Source organism: Corylus avellana, chromosome 10 (assembly GCF_965113065.1).
Source record: "Corylus avellana chromosome 10, dhCorAvel1.hap1.2, whole genome shotgun sequence".
In the NCBI taxonomy this organism is placed as follows: Eukaryota; Viridiplantae; Streptophyta; class Magnoliopsida; order Fagales; family Betulaceae; genus Corylus; species Corylus avellana.
In genome coordinates, this window is record NC_142499.1 from 19,742,946 (window position 1) to 19,762,561 (window position 19,616).

A 19,616-nucleotide genomic window follows, 5' to 3' on the forward strand; every position below is an offset into this window, starting at 1 on the left:
CCGCTTCCTCTTTTCACGGTTTCATAGTTCTACTTTCAAGTTTAAGACGTGGGGCTTAGTTTATATGTTATTTGATTCCATCTATTCCTATAAAAAAATCAACTATTTGTACAATTTTCAAAGCACCATAAAGATATAAGTGACTCATCAGAAAAGTACAATTTGTAAGCTTTAGGTTAACAACAACTTGGTATTTGTAACTTGATATATTATTTCATATATAATTATAAAGCTACTACTCCAATTATTGCTTCATAAGTTGTTTTCACCAAAGGAAAAGAGAGAGTAAAATTATTGGCTATTTAATTTACATCATTATTACGCGCCGGTGAGTAGCTTACACGTGCTGGTCTAGAATCTTGCTCCTCCATTGTTGCTGTTGAGGATTTTTTTGCTTATTTTCTTGTATTTTGTAGTGTTTTATGTCTTGTATCTATGTTTGTTCTATTCTTTTGTTCTTTTGTGGGTTTTAATCTCCTATAGTTACTCTAGTTTGATCTTTTTGTAGAGATTATTTCATTAACCGGAGATCGTTACTCTCTTGCAACGGATCCAAATGAGAATTCAGTGCCTCCTTCAACAGCCTCTTTTTGGTGGGTGTTAATGTTTCAAAGTTGGTCATTATTTTCTGTATTATATTATTATTTTGAGTTTGTTGTTGGGGAGCTCAACCATTTTTTAATTTTTTTATTCCTTATACACTATCCTTATTTGTGTAGAAAAATAAATAAATAAATCTACATCATTATTACAATAGAGAGCACTCAGAGCAGGATGCATGTGTCACCCACGAAGTTTCGCCCAATTTCCCGAGAAAACGATTTTTAGCTGCCGCAAACTACCAAATGTCAACGTTTTTCTATGGGATCTCTCATTTTCTTTCACTCTATTTTTTTTTTTGGGCAGAATCTCTAATTATAAAGATTAATGCTTAAATACTAAGATAATAGGTAATATGTTCCATCCATACAGTCGTTGAATGTTGGAGGCTGATTTGAATTCAAAGTAGCAGCCACACGATCAGCCGTCATTCTTTGAAGAACAACCTTTGCGACTATGCAGACCATTCCGCATTTTATCTGTGGCTGATTTGAAGTAGCAGCCACAGATCCCGTGCCCGTTTTTCTATGCAGACCATTCCGCTATTGAATTTGTCAAATGGGCATGACTGGCCCCGTGGTGGTAGACATCAACCTCTCCGCTAGAACCCATAACCTTAGATTTTCTTTATAGTAATCAGATTCATTTAGAACAGCAAAGTAGCAAGAAAAATGTTAAGCTTATAAACATATTTTACACACAAAAAAAAAAAAAAAAAAAAAAAAAGTTTATAATATAATGTAACATAATATGATTGAACTTTTCAAAAGTTGAATTTATCTCATTTTTAATCATATTGTAAAATTTGTTTATAAACATAACATTCATCGAGTAGCAAATCTTGTTGTCACGGAGGCAGCATCACTTCTAAACAATTTGATTATTCTTCTTAGCCGAATGGTGAGTCTTGACCCAACTCTAATTCTTCAATCTGTCGAAGGGGCAGGCCCAACTCAAATGCTACCATCACTACCAAAAAAAAGTGTTAATAGTGACGTGTCTATTGTGCAGGATTGTTTCACACGTCACTATTTGGTGACATGGTAGTTTTTCACACGTTACCAAAGTATTTGGTAATGTGTCAAAGTTGACATGCTACCATTTGATAACATGTCAAGTTTGACATGCCACCATTTAATAACGTGTCAACTATAACACGTTACTAAAAGTTTTTATTTTTATTTTTTTTCAGTTTGGAAAAAAAAAAAAAATACAAATGAAACATGTAACAAATGAATGCTGGTGAGAGTAGCGGAGAGTTCCGCACCATTTGGTAAGGTGTCAAATTTGACACATCACTGTTTCGAAAAAAAAAAAAAAATTGACAACTTTAGTAACGTATCAAATTTGACACGTTATTATTTGGTAACGTGTTAGCTTTGACAGGTCACTATTTAGAAAACGGAAAAAAAAAATTTTAAAAAAAAATTGACAACTTTAATAACGTGTCAAAGTTCACACGTTACCATTTAGTAACGTGTCAAATTTGACACGTCACCAAATGGTAACATGTCAACTTTGACACGTCACCAAATGGTAACATGTCAACTTTGACACGTTACCAATGGACATTGGGTTCCCTCTTTTTTTTCTTTTACTTTCTTCTTCCCTCTTTTTTCTTCCTCCCAGCTGTGCTTCTTCTTTCTTCTTTCTTCTTCTCTTTTGCTCTCACGCCGATGTCAGCTCTCTTCTCTCAAATGGGAAGAAGAAAAAGAAAAGGAGAAGAAAAAAAAAATAAAAAAATAAAAAAAAAAATAAAAAAAAAGATAAGAAGAAAATGAAAAAGAGAAGAGAAGATCTGACTTTTTTTTTTTTTTTTTTTTTTTCTGGGTTTGGGATTTTGAAATTTGTTTTGGCTGCTGGGTTTGGGTTTGGGATTTTGAAACTTTTTTCCCTGCTGCGTATGAAATTTTTCTGGGTCTGAATTTTTTGGTTGGTTTGGTTTGATTTTTCAGGTTGAATCCACTTGGGGAACCGACATTGTATACTTTAATGAGTAATTTTTCTGATTGATTTTTTTGTCATTTGTCTTAGCTTTTAAGCCTATTGATTTTTCTGGTTATTTGGTGTTGCAGGTTTCTGATTTTTAGTACTCTCCAACTCCACACAGTGAGTGAGTGAGTAGTAAAATTAAATTCTAAGTTCAAAACTTTTGAAATTTTTTGCTTAAATTAATTTTTGCTGCTGGGTTTGAATCTATTGATCTATTCAAAGTTTAATTAATTCTTTTTTTGTCAATTAAATTTTTATTTGCTGGGTTTGGATTTTTAAAAATTAGATTCGAATATGATTTTATTTGAAATCTGGGTTTGGAATTTTGAAAATCAAATTTGAATCTGATTTTATTTGAAATATGGGTTTGGAATTCCATGATATTACTTGAAAAAAAAAAAAAGAAATTCGGAAATAAATTTGAAATAAATTTTTTTTTTTTTACTAATTTTTTTATAACTTTAGTAACGTGTCAATTTTTGACACGTTACCAAAGGGTGACGTGTCAGAAATTGACACCTTACTAAATTCCTATTAGTAACTTCCAATTTTTTAACCTGACACACACGTTACTAATGGCACGTTACTAACTGTTAGTGACGTGTCAACAGGCTTGACATGCCACTAATGGGCCGTTACCAAAAATTCATATTTTCACACATTGTTTTGATCATGCATTTGAAGATGACTGGATTTAGCTTAATTAAGTATTGTTAAAATATATGTAACGACAATTGGAAAAGCGCTAGTCATATCTACGTATCACTTCAAAATGACTAGTCAATTTGAAGTTTTTCTAAAATTTATTATAAAATTCAGTTTCACCTAGTAATAAAGCAATGTAGGATTTAACACTCACGATTATCTTTTTTATAAACTACTCACTCTATCTGAGTTACTCATCTTCCCAATATAAGACTCGGGTGTTACAAAATATGCTGTAACTTTTTTAATGGATTAGATTTAATTTCAAGTTTTTTTCATGAAAAAAACATAGTGGCATTAAATCCGGAACGGCACCTAAAACCAGCCCAAGGTGATTAGCATTTAGCAACAGAATATGCCGGCGTTCTCCTTACTTTCTTGAACACATCTTCATCCTTCAACTCAACTGGGAATCTTTACACTGGCCTGGTAGATTCAAGTGGGAAATGGTATAGGTTTGCAAATCGTTCATATTGATGCATCCAAAATTTTTGCTTCTTCCAAAAATTTGTTATTAAATATCATTCTTCATATTCCTGATATTAAAATTCAGAGAATCATGTTGGAAGGTGATACTGTCCAAATAGTGAATGTCGTGAAGTCTACTGAACAAAATTGGAGTAGATATAGTCAAGTAGTGAAGGATACTTAATGGGTCTTGAAATACAATGCAAAGTTGGCAGATTTGGGATTTGCCATGCTATACGAGGAAATTCTGCTACACATGAGTTAGTCAAAGTACTAGACAAACAAGTATGGATAAAGTTTGGCTAGGAGAGATTGCTTATTGTATTTGTGACATTAATTATTTTGATAGAGCGAGAAGCTTAAAATTTACGATTATTATTTAAAGTATAATTTTTTCAGAAGAATTGATGGTATTTTAACCCTAGCCGTCTCTTTTCTCTCTAGCCGCCAGAGAGAAAAGCGAAACCCTTCAGCCACATAGGGGAGGAGGGTTGGCCGTTTGGCCGCCGCCCTCCTCCTCTCGTCCTCCTCGCCCCGATGCTAGTTATTTACCTGATGCCCTAGCCCCGGTGCCTCCTCTCTTCCCTTTCCCGTTCTGTTTTTCTCCGTTTTTGCCTCTTCTCAGCCGATTTTCTTCCCCCGCCTTCATTTTCTGCAGCGGGCTCCTTGGCCTTGTTTTGGCTCTTTATGGGTTTAGATTTTGTCTGTGGTCGCCGCCGACCTGTGTCGCCGCTTCGCTGCCCGCTATTAGGGTTTTCTTTCATGCGTCCCCACCGTGTTGAGCTCCCACGCCCCTTACACGGCTGTTTTCGGCCTGCATAGGTCCGGCTCCCTTCCGGCTACCGTCTTCCCACTTTGTGCTCATTTTCCTTGTTTTTTCCCTGTTTTGGTGGTTCTTTGTTGTTCTTTGTCTTTTTTTCTTGTTTGTGGTTGTTTTCAGGTCATGCTTTGCCGGTCTTCTCTGCTCCTGTTCGCCGCCCACCGTCCACTGTTGGGCCTTTTGACGAGTCCCCGCCACGATGAGCTTCCAACACCCCTTCGGTTTTCGGTTCTCGGTTCTCTGCATGTGCGTGATCGGAGTGTGATGTTTATTTTCTTGTTTTATTTCCCTGTTCTGTTGCTTCTTTAAGATGTATTTGTGTTTTGGCGTGTGTTTTTCCTTGTATTGTTTAATTTCCCTGTGTTCGGATTGTAATAAGGCTCTTTCCTTTCTCACTTGATCTATGTTGCCATTAGGTTAATTAGTTTTGGTCCAAACCTTTGGGTCGTGGATGTGATCATTATCCTGGCCTTCGGGTCGAGGAGGAAGAGTTTTGGCATGAGAGTCTTTCCACTCTCAGGGTCGAGGAATAATTGCTATTCATGCATTTGGTTGAGTCTGTCTGTTACAGATCTAGTATAAATCTGATTTTAGTCATGGGTTAGCGGATTGGTCTCGAATCTTGTACTAAACCTAGTAATCTTGTAGCTTCATACTATGATTGCTTCAGAGCTTTGCTCTGTGATGTAAAAGTTTTATGCTCGTGATATTATTGAATGAAATGTTATGTTTTTCTCAAAAAAAAGTAAGAGAATTTTTCATATAATATTATATGCGAGAGTTTATGGAGTAAAAATCAAATACACGTGGAAAATTATTCATTAATCACTTTTTAGTGACACATTCATTGTCACATTTAATTAATTTCTCTTGTAGCTTTATAACTCCTTGCGCCTCTGGATTTTATGTGAAAGATTTCTCAGATACATATTTTACTTTCACACCCACGCACATTGCCTTATGTATAAATTATATTGTAAATTGTTATGGTAACCAATATAATATCTTTAATCATCTACGATATGTCCATATCTGCTCAATTTTTTTCCTGTAGTTTTGACTACATTTACTAATTGCAACAAATCACTGTCCCAAATTTAGCTTAGATTTTATAAGGTGGATAAACAATTTATGATTAAGCAAGTAACTAACTATTAACTAATAAGATGTATGGTGTGTTATTGTTAGAGATTTATGTTGTTTTGTGATTTTTAGTTCTATTTGTTGGCTAAAATTCAGTGATCAAAATGGTGGTCAAAGTGCCATAATCACATGGGCGTCCGGATGGGTTGCATAGCCGTCCGGATGGACATGAGTGCCGCAAAGTGTTTCTTTAACCTGAGAGCTTTGTCTGCAAGCCCGTTTGCATGGCGTCCGGACGAGATAGATGAACAAGAAAACCCGAGAGTCTCGTATGCACCGCCGTTCGAACGCACCACACCAAGAGACGCTATGAAGCGATGTTGCCCTAGCCCTAACGACAATGTACGAGAACCAGTTTTCTTGTGATATTCAAGTCCCGTTCGGATGATCCCACTTACCGTCCGGACGGCCCGTAGCTTCTATGTCTGTTTTACAATGTAATTGTGTTTTAACTAGACTAGGGGTCTTTAGGCTTTATATATGGATCTCTACAGATCTGTATAAGTACGAATTTTCACCAGAGAGTTTGTGAGAGGTTGTGCTAAGAGAGAGTTTATGTTGTGAGCTGAATCGTTCCTCTTAGAGTATTTGTTGTTTGAATTGTGTGCTTCATTGAGAAATTTATCGGAAGGGTCCGATAAATGAGAATCACGTGTGAAGAAGATTGTGAGCAAGTAGACAAGTTTGAGGCTTGTCGATCTTACAGCGCCAAGGACTTGCAAAGGGTTGTAAGTGTTCCCCATATCTGTAATCTCGAAATATTTTCTTATAGTGATTTCTTGAATTTGGCTGCTTCGGAGAGATTTTACTTTAAAACGATTTCTAAAAAGTTTCATCTTTGTCACCAAAATCATTGTGTCTGATTGATTTACTGTTTTGTTTATTTTGGTGATTGATTCTTTATAGATTGCTATCTTTTAATTCTGCATATTGTGTGATATATACCTGCATAGCATTTTTCAGTGATGTTAATTTCAATTACCACATGCTCTTTAGATGATTCTCTTCTTTTACCTACAATTATTTAGAATCAAGGTTAATTTCATCATGAGTATAGAATTTGTGGGTCAAAATTGCTTTAATTTTTGGTCCAAGAGAGAGAGAAAAAAAAACGGCACCTTCAATGCAATATGTAATATTATAGAATTAAATGGAAATGTAAAAGATCTGTTTTGGTTTTCTTTCCCCTTTTCGGTTCATGCGGTAAAATATATTATTGAAATCTCTAATCTCCATCCCAGGACATGAATAGATATACTGTTTTTATTTCATGGGCTGTAATCCATTCCATAATTAATGGCTTCCAATATGAATCCAAAAACTATAAGAATCAACGACCCCCCGAGAGAAGCGAATCTGCGACGGGAGACAAAAGCGTGAACGCATTGTCCGTTGGAGCCGGAGAAGACATGGCAAACTTTAAGCCGCTGGCACAAAGACCAACCGACGGTAACTCTGGAAAATGAACATCCCCCTCCAGGAACTGCACAACTTGGCGCATGCTTGGCCTGGCTGCAGGCTCTGAATTAGAGCACAGCAACCCAAGTTTCAATACCAACTCTACTTCCTCTGCTGCATAATCTGCACTCAAATTTGGATCCCTTGCCTCAAGAATTTCGCCTCGGTTCCAGTGAGAAAGCAAGCAATCCACCAAAATGATATCCTTTGTTCGCCCCCATGGCTCTACAGGTCTTGTTCCACAAGCAACCTCAAGCAAAAAGGCCCCGAAGGCAAACACATCGGTGCTTGTTGTGGCCTTGCTGCTTCGAGAAAGCTCTGGCGCAATATACCCAATGGTTCCAGCCAGGGGCGGATCCAAGGGGGGCTCGACTGGGGGCATATGCCCCCAGTCAACCCCTAAAAATTCTCCTTGCCATTTGGTAAAATTTTTTTGTATGCCCCTCAGCCGTGATTATATCCTCTCTCAGGCATAAGTATGCCCTTTAGCCATGATTATGCCCTCTCCCTCGTGCTTTAGCCATATATTATGCCCCTTTGTAAAATGAAATTTGAAAAAATTTAGAAACGTAGTGTTTCAGACGAATGGAACGAAGAAGACGACGAATAATACTCTAAACGGTGCGTTTTCTTTTTTGGGAATATTGACTGGGGAGTGGGGACAGGCTGCAACAAATATAAACAAAACAATAAAAAAAATTAAAGAATGATGGGGAACAGCAGCCGTGTAAGTTAAAAAAAAAAAAACAAGAAGCCAAGCCCAAAGTGGGGAACAGCGGCTGTGTAAATTAAAAACAAAATAAAAGACTTTGTAAAAATAAAACACGCGTGCTTGCCAGCCTTGTAAAAATAATTGTTCTTTTAAATGAATTGTCTTAATATTTATATAATTATACTGCTATTAAGCCTATTTTTGCTAATTGTTTTTATATTTAATTATTTATGAATTTATATAATTTTTTTTTTTCATACTTTAATTGTATAAATATATAATTGTAGTTGTCTGAAATTATGGAGAAAAATAAGGATTCTATTGACCTCCAATCAAATTCTAAACAACCTCGTGTTGAAGTAGATTTAGCAAATCTGTCCAGAGATCCTTGCTTTAGGGAAAAAAAAAAAAAAAAAAAAGTGTGATTATCATCCTAGTGATAAAGACTAAATTCGAAGAACATATCTACAAATAGGACAATTGAATTAACACTAGTAGTGACAAAAAAAAAATTGTAAGTTCTATTTATATGTTTTAAAACATAATTAAAAATTTTGTTGAATTATTCACTTATTCGGTTCATTATATTTTTGTTCAACTTTGTTTTTGTATTCATTAAAAAAATACAGCAATGCAAAAAGAAGACCAAAAAATTATTTTTTATATTTAATTATTTTTATTATTTTATTCATTAAATAAATGCCCCCACATAGGAAAAACCCTGCGTCCGCCACTGGTTCCAGCCACATGGGTTGTTTGAGGGTCAGTTCCACGGTCATAAAATCTTGCAAGACCGAAGTCTCCTAATCTAGCATTCAGTAGTTCACCATCCAGCATGATATTACTACCCTTTACATCTCTGTGAACAACAACTTGCTCCCATTCTTCGTGTCGATGAAACAGCCCCGAAGCCACACCTTTTATAATTCCAAATCTCTGGCTCCAAGCCAGAGTGAGCGTAGGCTGGTGAAAGAGGTAATTGTCTAGGCTTCCATTGGGCATGTAGTCATACACCAAAAGCAGCTCTCTCTTTCTGCGGCAATACCCCAAGAGTGGTACTAAATTCCTGTGGCCGAGCCGACCCATACTCACAATTTCTGCAACAAATTCTCTCATTCCCTGCCTTGATTCATGGGAGACCCTCTTCACAGCAATTTCAATTTTGGAGGTTGGTAGTACACCTCTATAGACCTTACCAAATCCACCGCTACCCAATACCTCTTTCTCCCTAAATCCTTTTGTGGGGAGTAAACTATGGATGGAAGGAATTGAAGTATTGATAAACTAAGAAATAACCTATAATTTGCACTATAACAATCTTCAAATTGACTGGCAAATTTGTCGGCTGACTCACCTTCTTTTTGTGTATGTGCAACAGTTTCTTCACCAACATAACGCCATAATCTCCTCCCTCTCAAAAAGACTTCCATATTTTGAGCCCACAACATATAATTGAAACCATCTAAAATATTGTCGATGGGACGGACAATATTATCAAGATTGATAGACTTTTTTTTTTTTTTTTTTCCGGGAAAATAGAAAATATAAAATAAATAAACCTGAGGGCAGTAATCCGGTGTGGTGGAGGTGCAAGTACAACCTCAGAGAGTGATCTGGTGTCGCGCGCGCACAGGAGCTATGGTGCAACCTCGAGCAGCAATCCGGTGTGACGCGGTACACAGCAAGAACAATAGACCTGCAGGCACGGATCCAGTGTGACGTGGAACACAATTGTAGAGTGGATTTGGCGCGTGGAGAGAGTGGGGAGCGTGTGGCGCGTGCAACTCACGCTCAGAGAGAGTCTCTGGCGCGTGCAGATAGGTAGAGGCGCGTGGCGGCTTCGTTTCTTCACAGACTTTCCGATTTTGCACAATAAGACCTCTAAAATTTCCATCACGTACAAAAACAACCACAACAAGCGTTTGGTGTATTGTTGAAACAAAAAGAAACACCAAAAAAAAAAAAATTCTACGGACGGGGAAGGGATGCTTAAAAGAGGCACCAAGAAAAAGGTGGCTCTGATACCATATAGAAAAAGACAACATAAAGATTATTGTAGAGAAAAAAATTATATTTATGATGTGTGTTCAATTGTACAATAGAATGTCCTATTTATAGTTAAATGAGGCCCTAAAAGAAAGGAAATACAATAATTACAAAATCATATAAAATCAGCATATTTACAATAATGAATACAATATCAAATATTTCTATAATATATTGAGAATATTACGGGAATATAATATTGCAGAAATATTATATTCTAACAGTTACATCACTACAAAAAAAAGGTCATTTCTTCACGTGCCAAACAGTAATATTTTTTTGGCACGTCAGTAAATGCTGACGTGTTAAAAGTAGCACGTCAACAAATTATTTGCTGACGTGTTAAAAGTCACACGTCAACATTTACTGACGTGTTGAAAACAACACGTCAGTATTTACTGACGTGTCACTTTGGCACGTCAGCAAATTTGAACCAAATTTACTGAGACATCATTTTAAAATTAATAAATAATTGGTTGATTTATTTATTGACGTGTCAAATACTGACACGTCAGCAATTAGTGACGTGTCAATAATTAGTGACACGTCAGCAATTGACACGTCAATATTTCTTGACGTGTCAATTTGACACGTCAATAAATCTCTTGACGTGTCACTTTGACACGTCAGTAAATATTGACGTGTCAAAGTGACACGTCAGTAAATATAATATATATATATATATATATATATATATATATATATATAAATTACATATATATAGATAATAGGATTGATCCCAAGATTATCATATTAATTTAATATTGTACAATATGATCAAATTCCAATTAACATTCAATAAAATTAATTTTTAGAAAACAAACACCTACCAGTACTAAAATATATATATACTTTTCTTTTAAAAAAATATATATATATATATATGATAAAAGGAATTCCTGACGTGCCATATGTGGCACGTCAGGAATTCCTGACGTGCCAAATCTGGCACGTCAAGAATTCCTGACGTGCCAAATTTGGCACGTCAGGAATTCTTTTATGTTTTTTTTTTTTTCTTTTTCTTTTTCTTTATATATATATATATATTCCTGACGTGCCACATAGGCACGTCAGGATGTGCCTTGGAAGGCCAGCAGGCACCCATCGGCCATCGCATTTGCATTCAATTTTTTTTTTTTTTTTTTATCTGGTTTATATATATATATATAATATTATAAATTACTGACGTGCTAATTTAGCACGTCAGTATTTTTATTTTTACTTTTTTTTAAAAAAATATCAGGTATATATATATTGTAAATTTCTGACGTGTTGATTTGGCACGTCAACATTTACTGACGTGTCAAAACTAGCACGTCAGAAATTTCTGACGTGCTAAAATTAACACGTCAAAAAATAAAAAAGCGGGACATTCAATTTAATTTTCCCTCTTCTTTCTCTCTTTTATTATTTATTATTTCTCCAGCTACTTTTCTTATTTAATTCCAAATTTTTTTTCTCTCTCTTAATCTCCCTCTTCTCTCTCAATCTCTCTGAATCTCCCTCTTCTCTCTCACTCTCTCTGCACGGCTGCTAGAAGAAAAGCAGATCAAGAAGAAAAAAAAACAAAGGAGAAGAGAAGATCGAAGAAGAGAAGGAGAAGAAAAAAAAAAAAAAAAAAAGAAGAGAAGATCAGTAGATCGAAGAAGAAAAAAAAAGAAAAAAAAAAGAGAGAAGTCAGAAGCAGAAGAAAAAAAAAAAGGAGAAGAGAAGATTGCAGAAGAGAAGCAAAAAAAAAAAGGTCACAGAAGAGAAGCAGCAGAAAGAAAAAAAAAAAGAAAAAAAAAAAAAGAAAAAGAAAAAAGAAGGTCGCAGAAGAGAAGCAGCAGAAAGAAAAAAAAAAAAAAAAAAAAAAAAAAGGAGAAGAGAAGATCGCAGAAGAGAAGCAGCAGAAAGAAGAAAAAAGCAGCAAAAAAAAAAAAAAAAAAAAGGAGAAGAGAAGAGGATCGAAGAAGAGAGATTTTTGATTTGAAGAAGCTTTTATTTGGTTTATTTTGATTTGATTTGAGAGATTTTTTATTTTTTATTTGAAGAGAAGAAGATAGAAGAAGGAAGAAGGATAAAGTTTATATTTTGATTTGGGTTTTGGATTTTTTGAAGATTTTTTGGGTTTGAGTTTTTGAAAATGGAGGAAAGAAGAGAGAGAGAGAGAGTGCAAATGGAGGAAGGAAGAAGGCAGCAGGGAGAGAGCTGGGGGAAGAAGAAACGTACTATTCTTCATACTAAAAAAAATATTTTTAATTGAAAAAAAAAATCCAGAAAAATTTTAAAAAAAGAAAAATAATTTTTTTAATAATTTTAAATTTCCTGACGTGTCAATTTTGGCACGTCAGGAAATTTAAAATTATTAAAAAAATTAATTTTTCTTTTTTTAATTTTTTTGGATTTTTTTTTAATTAAAAAAATTTACTGACGTGTCAAAATTTGACACGTCAGAAAATTTGTTGACGTGTCAAAATTTGACACGTCAAAAAATTTTCCTGACGTGTTAAATCAAACACGTCAGTATTTTCTGACGTGTTGGATCTAGCACGTCAGTAGTTCCTGACGTGCCAAAAATGACACGTCAGGAATTCCCATTTCCTGACACCCACATTCTTCACGACCGAAACACGTCAGGAAAGCCCCGTCAGGAGGATTTACTGACGTGTCAGACGACCTGACACGTCAGTAAACCTATGTCAATAAAAATTGTGTTTTTTGTAGTGCATATGAATTTACTGCAAATTCATACAAATTAATTAAAATGACATATGTTTCTTAACATGTGAAAATTACATATTTTTTTAATAATTATGAGACACATGTTTTATAATAGCATGTGTTTCTCACGTGTTTTTTTTATTTTTTTAATAGTATTAATAAAAATATATATACTTCTCAATTCTCATGTGCTTTTTTTAACATATGTCATTGTATTAGACTAATTTGTGACGCCATTGTCAAAGTAGTAGTCATCTTAAAGTTGTGTTGTGCTAAGTGAAATTAAGTCATGCACGTCTGTGGCTTGTGTTACACTTATCTATGGAGTTGACATGATTGAAGTTCAAATGATAGTAGAAGAGTCCAGGATTTTTGAATTCTATCGCCTTCTCGTAGTTGAACTCTTATAAAGTCTTTATTTTATTTTATCTTATGGTTTTGTTCTTTTATCTTTTATTTATTATCAATAAGTGGTAGTTAGGTTATATAAGGTGATATATTGTAAATTAACCAAAATGAACAATGATTAAAGTATTTTTTTATTGAAGCTCTAAGCTATTGACATGAAGTTTCTCTTTTTGTGATGTGATTCACCTTTTTTTTGGTAACGAGATTCTACCAAAATCTATTGCGAATCGATGAAGCTTTGTTTAACGTAAAATTTATTTATTTATTTATTTTTTGGTTCTTCTTTCATCTTACGTTGTTGTTATTATTATAAATAATCAACTACTTGTACAATTTTCAAAGAACCTTAAAGATATAAGAACAACTTGGTATTTGAAACTTGGTGTTATAAATAATCAACTACTTATATAAAGCACCTTAAATAATCTTACGTTGTCATCTTAAGTGACTCATCAGAGAGGACAATTTGTAAGCTTTATGTTAAGAACAACTTGGTAACATTTAAAAAACAGCAATATATATATATATATATATATATATATATATATATATATATATATATATATCACAAAAAAAGGTGAGAAAAATTGTTCACTATCTAATCTACATCATTGCATTCTTGACGGATCCATTAGCGTGGCATTACATTGGAGTTGAAATCCAATACAATATTTTTAGAGAGTCGAAATCCATGAGTCACCCGCGAAGTATATATAGTCGGCAAACCATTTTCAGCCGCCACAAAGTACAAAATAATGAAATAACAACGGATGACGGATCCCTCATTTTCTTTTTCTCGACGGAATCGATCTCTGATTTTAAGAAGGGAAAAATCCACTTTACCCCTGAAGTTTCAGGGGTTTTTCAATTTAAACCTCAAAGTTTAAAAATTAGCAATGTACTCCCCTAATATTTCAAAATTTTTCAATTTAAACATTCCGTTACTAATTTCCGTCAAATTGGTCGGAAATCTATGAAATTATGTAATTACTCTTAAGCTTTTTTAAAAAAAATTTCGTCCAATTTAACGAAAATTAGTAACGGAATGTTTAAATTGAAATTTTTTAAAACATTAGGGGGTATATTGTCAATTTTTAAACTTTAGAGTTCAAATTAAAAAAACTCCTAAAACTTCATGCGTAAAGTGAATTTTTTCCTTTTAAAAATTATAAAGCTTAAATGATATATATATATATATATATATATATATAAGCAAAGCTTAAATGATAAGATTGAAAGTAATATGCTCAATATTGGTCGTTGAATGATGGAAGCTGATTTAAAGTGGCAGCCACACGATCAGCCGCCATTCTTGAAGAACAATGGGCAAAAATTAAATGAGTCAAACGTTTGCCACTTGTCATTGGTAGAAGCCACATATCCAGTGCTCCTTTTTATGTGCGGTAAGCCACTAACGATCCCACTAGCCTCTTCAATCATATGTGATAGAGATATGCTCCTTTGCATTCTCTGCACCATCTACTCACCATCTATGTGTCTTAATTTTATTTTATTATTATTATTTTTTTTTGAAAAAGTCATGATGCACTCACATGAGATGGTGAGTAGATGGTCTTGGGAATGAAGAGAAGCATTCCTCTATGTGATATGTCTATATCTATTTTAGTTCCAGTCATGTTTCTGTAGAGCCTGTATCATCCGAAGAGCGTCACCTTCCAATTCCACCTGTATGTGTCTCAGCTCGCCACAAAACTTAGGCTCCGTTTGATAATATCAAATCAAACTCAAAATCAATTACTTTTTGCTGCAATATCGAATTAAAATCAAAACAAAATTGTTTATCAAACGAACCCTTAGCAATTGTGGCTTTTGCATTACTAGGGTCAATAATATAATCCTTCGAAGCCGACAAAAGTAGCCAACACCTTTACCTTACAATCTCGGACAATGACACCAATGTCCATCCTCTTATATCATGTGTCCATAGTTGCATGCCAATTAATTTAGTCGAGACTTGGGGTATGGAGAATCACATTGGAGGGTGAAGCGGTCCAAACAGTACTAGTAAATGTCGTGAACGCTACATAAGGAAATTTGAGTACATATGGTCAACTATTTTAGGATACTAGTTAGTTGCATCTTGAATACGAAGCAAAGTTGGGAGATTTGTCTTGTTAAACGAGAATCAAATTCTATTGTACGTAGCCAAAGTAGCAAAGTTTGATTAGCATAGATTCTTAATTGTAACTGTAACTTAAAATTTCTTACTAATTAAGAATTTAAGACAATAGGGTATTGTATCTAAAACTCTAATCTCCATCCCTTCTGCTTCGGTGAATGTGTCCGTGCCTCCCTCTTCTTCTGTTTTTGTTTCGGATCATAACAGTGTCTTTTTTACTTTAACTTCTTTCAAGTGGTTGTTGTAGTTTTTTAGTAGGGATTCTTTTTTTGCTCTTCAAACCGCTTTATGCAGCCTCCTTGAGAGGACCAAAACACTAATTTGTCCCATTTTCGATGTTTAATTTATATGTATTTTTGCACTGTATTTTAATTTTTGCATTTTAGGGTTGGTATTGGGAATTCCACTCATTTTTCCTGTTTTGCTCCATTGTACCCTTTCCTTATTCAATTAGCCAAAAAACAAAACCCCTCAAATCTCCTTTCCTGTTATGATCATATATTTTGCAACTTTACATGCTCTAACATCCGTCTACATAGATGCAATGGGAGGAAAATAATTCATTAGTGTTTTGGATTCATATTGGAAGCCATGATTAAGGAATGAATTTCACCCATTTGAAAAAAAAAAAAGAAAAAAAGTCTACATATACCGCACAACCTTAAAGAAATAAATTGTACGTAGTTCGATCATTATGATCACAAACAAACTCAGAATGGGTAGCAAATACTTTTAAGAATCAGCGACCCTCCAAGAGAAGCGAGTCTGCAACAGAAGACAAAGGCGTGAACGCATTGTCTATAGGAGCCGAAGAAGAAATGGCAAACGTTGACGGTAACTCTGGAAGACAAAAATCCCCCTCCAAAAACTGCACAACTTGGCGCATGCTTGGCCTAGCTGCAGGCTCTGAATGAGAGCAGAGCAACCCAAGTTTCAAAACCAACTCTACTTCCTCTGCTACATAATCTGCACCCAAATTTGGATCCCTTGCCCCAAGAATTTCGCCTCGGTTCCAGTGAGAAAACACCCAATCAACCAAAATGGCATCCTCTGTTTGCCACCGTGGCTCTATTGGCCTTCTTCCACAAGCAACCTCAAGCAAAAAGGCCCCGAAGGCAAACACATCGGTGCTTGTAGTGGCCTTGCGGCTTCGAGTAAGCTCCGGCGCAATATACCCAATGGTTCCAACCACATGGGTCATCTGAGGGTCAGTTCCGCGGTCATAAAATCTTGCAAGACCGAAGTCTCCTAATCTAGCATTCAGTTCACCATCTAGCAAGACATTACTAGCCTTGACATCTCTGTGAACAACAACTTGCTCCCATTCTTCGTGTAGATAAAACAGCCCCGAGGCCACACCTTTTATTACTCGAAATCTCTGGCTCCAGCACAGGGTGAGCGTAGGTTGGTAAAAAAGGTACTTGTCTAGGCTTCCACTAGGCATGAAGTCATACACCAACAGCAGCTCTTTCTTTCGCCGGCAATACCCCAAGAGTGGTACTAAATTTCTGTGGCGGAGCCGACCCATGCTGGCAATTTCTGCAACAAATTCTTTCATTCCCTGCCTTGATTCATGGGAGATCCTCTTCACCGCAATCTCAATTTTGGAGGTAGGTAGTACACCTCTATAGACCTTACCAAATCCACCTTTGCCCAATAGCTCTTTCTCCCTAAATCCTTTTGTGGCAACAAAAAGATCTTTGTATTTGAATCTCTGAGGCCCATAGTCAAGCTCCCAGTCTTCCAGCAATTCTTCGAACTTCCTCTTCCTTCTTATGACATAAATTACACCTGAAATTGCTACCGACGCTAAACTAACAATAATCACAGGCAACCCAATTGTCAAAAATTTAGATCTCTCTATACCGACTAATATCGGAGGCAGCTGAACTTGAGAGAGAAGAAGTTCTGGAGCCTGGCCATTCATCTTAAAGCTCCAAGCCAGAACATAATGGTTCGCTAGGAGCTGGCCAGTTGCGGACGAGAAGCCAACATACATGTTGTTGCCAATGATAGGTGAAAGATCGCGGGACAAAGACAATAGCGGAATTTTGGGTTTACCGACGTCAAGTGGAGCTAAAGTAACATTGATTTGCTTCTGGACACCATCGTATTCCACCCAAACTTGCATTTGCTGCCCACTTTTAAGGCTCAGGGTCCTAAACCCACCATTGTCATCATCAGCATAATATCCCCCTGTAGCAGATGCCTCGGACTGCAACCCGTTTATATTAATCCCAACATGGTTATCATTGATGTCGTCAATTTCTGGGTTCTTGGTTGTATCGAGCTCTACGCCAACGAGTTGATTCTTGGGATTAACAAAGCTGGTAGTATTGAAAAGGCCAAGGAACTGGGATAAAAAACCTGCCGGGAGTCCTCTTGTTGGAGTAATCACGAAAGCAAGCCCATAACCGCTCAAAGCGGCATCTTCAGAAACGATAGCGAAGACGAAAGTCGTAGAGAAGGAGGAAACGGCGCCATTCGACGAGTTCCTGAAGCTTATTGGATTGGGGTAGAAAGCCTGACCCATTTTAGAGTTTGTATTATTAGTGAGCTTCAAAAGGCCAGTGGAAGTGATTTCTGCTATGCCGTCTAGGTTTAGATTTGCCGACTTAAACCCGTCGAAGGTGAAGCTGGTATCTTCGGAGGATACGAAGCTGATTAGGAGAGACAGAAGCAATACTAGCTTGGACATGAACATGGCTATACTGTGCATCCGCTCCCTCTTTTCACGGTTTCATACTTCTACTTTCAAGTTTAAGACGTGGGGCTTAGTTTATATGTTATTTGATTCCATCTATTGCTATAAAAAAAAATCAACTATTTGTACAATTTTCAAAGCACCATAAAGATATAAGTGACTCATCAGAAAAGTACAATTTCTAAGCCTTTTTTTTTTTTTTTTTTTTTTTTATAAATACTTCACTCAATAAAACAATTGTATGCTTTATGTTAAGAACAACTTGGTAGTTGTAACTTGATATTATTTCATACATATAATTATAAAGCTACTACTCCAATTATTGCTTCGTAAGTCCTTTTAACCAAAGAAAAGATCGAGTGAGTAAAATTATTGGATATCTAATGTACATCATTATTACGCGCTTACACGCACGGGCCAAAAATCTTACTCTTCCATTGCTGCTGTTGAAGGTTTTTTGCTCACTTTCTTGTAATTTGCTTTGTTTTATGTCTTGTATCTATGTTTGTTCTATTTTATTGTTCTTTTGTGGGTTTTAATCTCTCATAGCTACTACATATTGATCTTTTTGTGGATATTGTTTCATCAATCAGAGGTGGTTACTCTTTTGCAACGGATCTAGATGGAAATTTAGTGTCTCTCCTTCAACAGCTTCCTTTCAGTGGGTGTTATTGTTTCAAAGTTTGTCAGCTCTTTGACTTACTTCAAACACCACTTTGATGGTGCCTTTTCTTGGTCTGTTGACCAAGTTCCAGATGATCGGGTCATTTTTTGGCTCATTTTCTATTTGTTGGTATTTTATGCATTGTATTGTTGTTTTAAGTTTATTGTTGGGAAGGCAAACTTTTCTCGGTTTTTTGATTCCATGTATACCCTATCCTTATTTGCTTTTTTCAAAAAAAAAAAAATGTACATCATTATTACAATAGAGAGTACTCAGAGCAGGATGCATGTTTCACCCACGAAGTTTCGCCCAATTTCCCGAGAAAACGATTTTTAGCCACCGCAAACTACCAAATATCACGATTTTCTATGGGATCTCTCATTTTCTTTCACTCTTTTTTTCTGGGCGCGCAGAATCTAGATGGTAGGTATTATATGTTCCATCCATATGGTCGTTCAATGTTGGAGGCTGATTTGAAGTAGCAGCCACACGATCAGCCGCTATTCTTGAAGAACATCCTTTGCGTCTAGTCATGGTAACAGGCACAGATCCGGAGCCCGTTTTTCTATGCAGACCATTTTGAATTTGAATTTGTCAAATGGGCATGCCTGTCCCCGGTGGTAGACATTAGTCACATTACCCTCTCCACTTTAACCCATTGGATTTTCTTTTATAGTCATCAAAATCGTTTATACAGTAAAGTAACAAAGAAAAATGTTTGGCTTCCAACTAAATTTTATATAAAAAAAATTACATGACGTGGCAAATATGATTGAATTTTTTAGAAGTTGAATTTATTTCATTTCTAATCATATAATAATTTTATTTTGTAAAATTTATTTATAAGCTTAACATTTCTCGAGTAACAAAGCGGACACACTTCTAAACAATTTGACTATTCTTCTGGGCTGAATGGTGGGTCTTGACTCTTGACCCAACTCTAATTCTTCAATCTGTCAAGGGGTAGGACACAGCCGTGGGCTTCTTAATTTTTCTAGGCCGGTCTACCAAGTCTGCAACAAACTAAGACACCCCAACTCAAATGCTACCATT

General features: G+C 35.6%; 2 pseudogenes; both read right to left on the reverse strand.

The window, feature by feature from the left end:
• Positions 1-7,058: 7,058 nt before the first annotated feature.
• On the reverse strand, positions 7,059-9,014 carry LOC148583472 (L-type lectin-domain containing receptor kinase IV.1 pseudogene; annotated as a pseudogene).
• A 6,835-nt stretch (positions 9,015-15,849) lies between these two features.
• LOC148583473 (L-type lectin-domain containing receptor kinase IV.1 pseudogene) lies at positions 15,850-18,050 on the reverse strand (annotated as a pseudogene).
• Between the last annotated feature and the right edge of the window lie 1,566 nt (positions 18,051-19,616).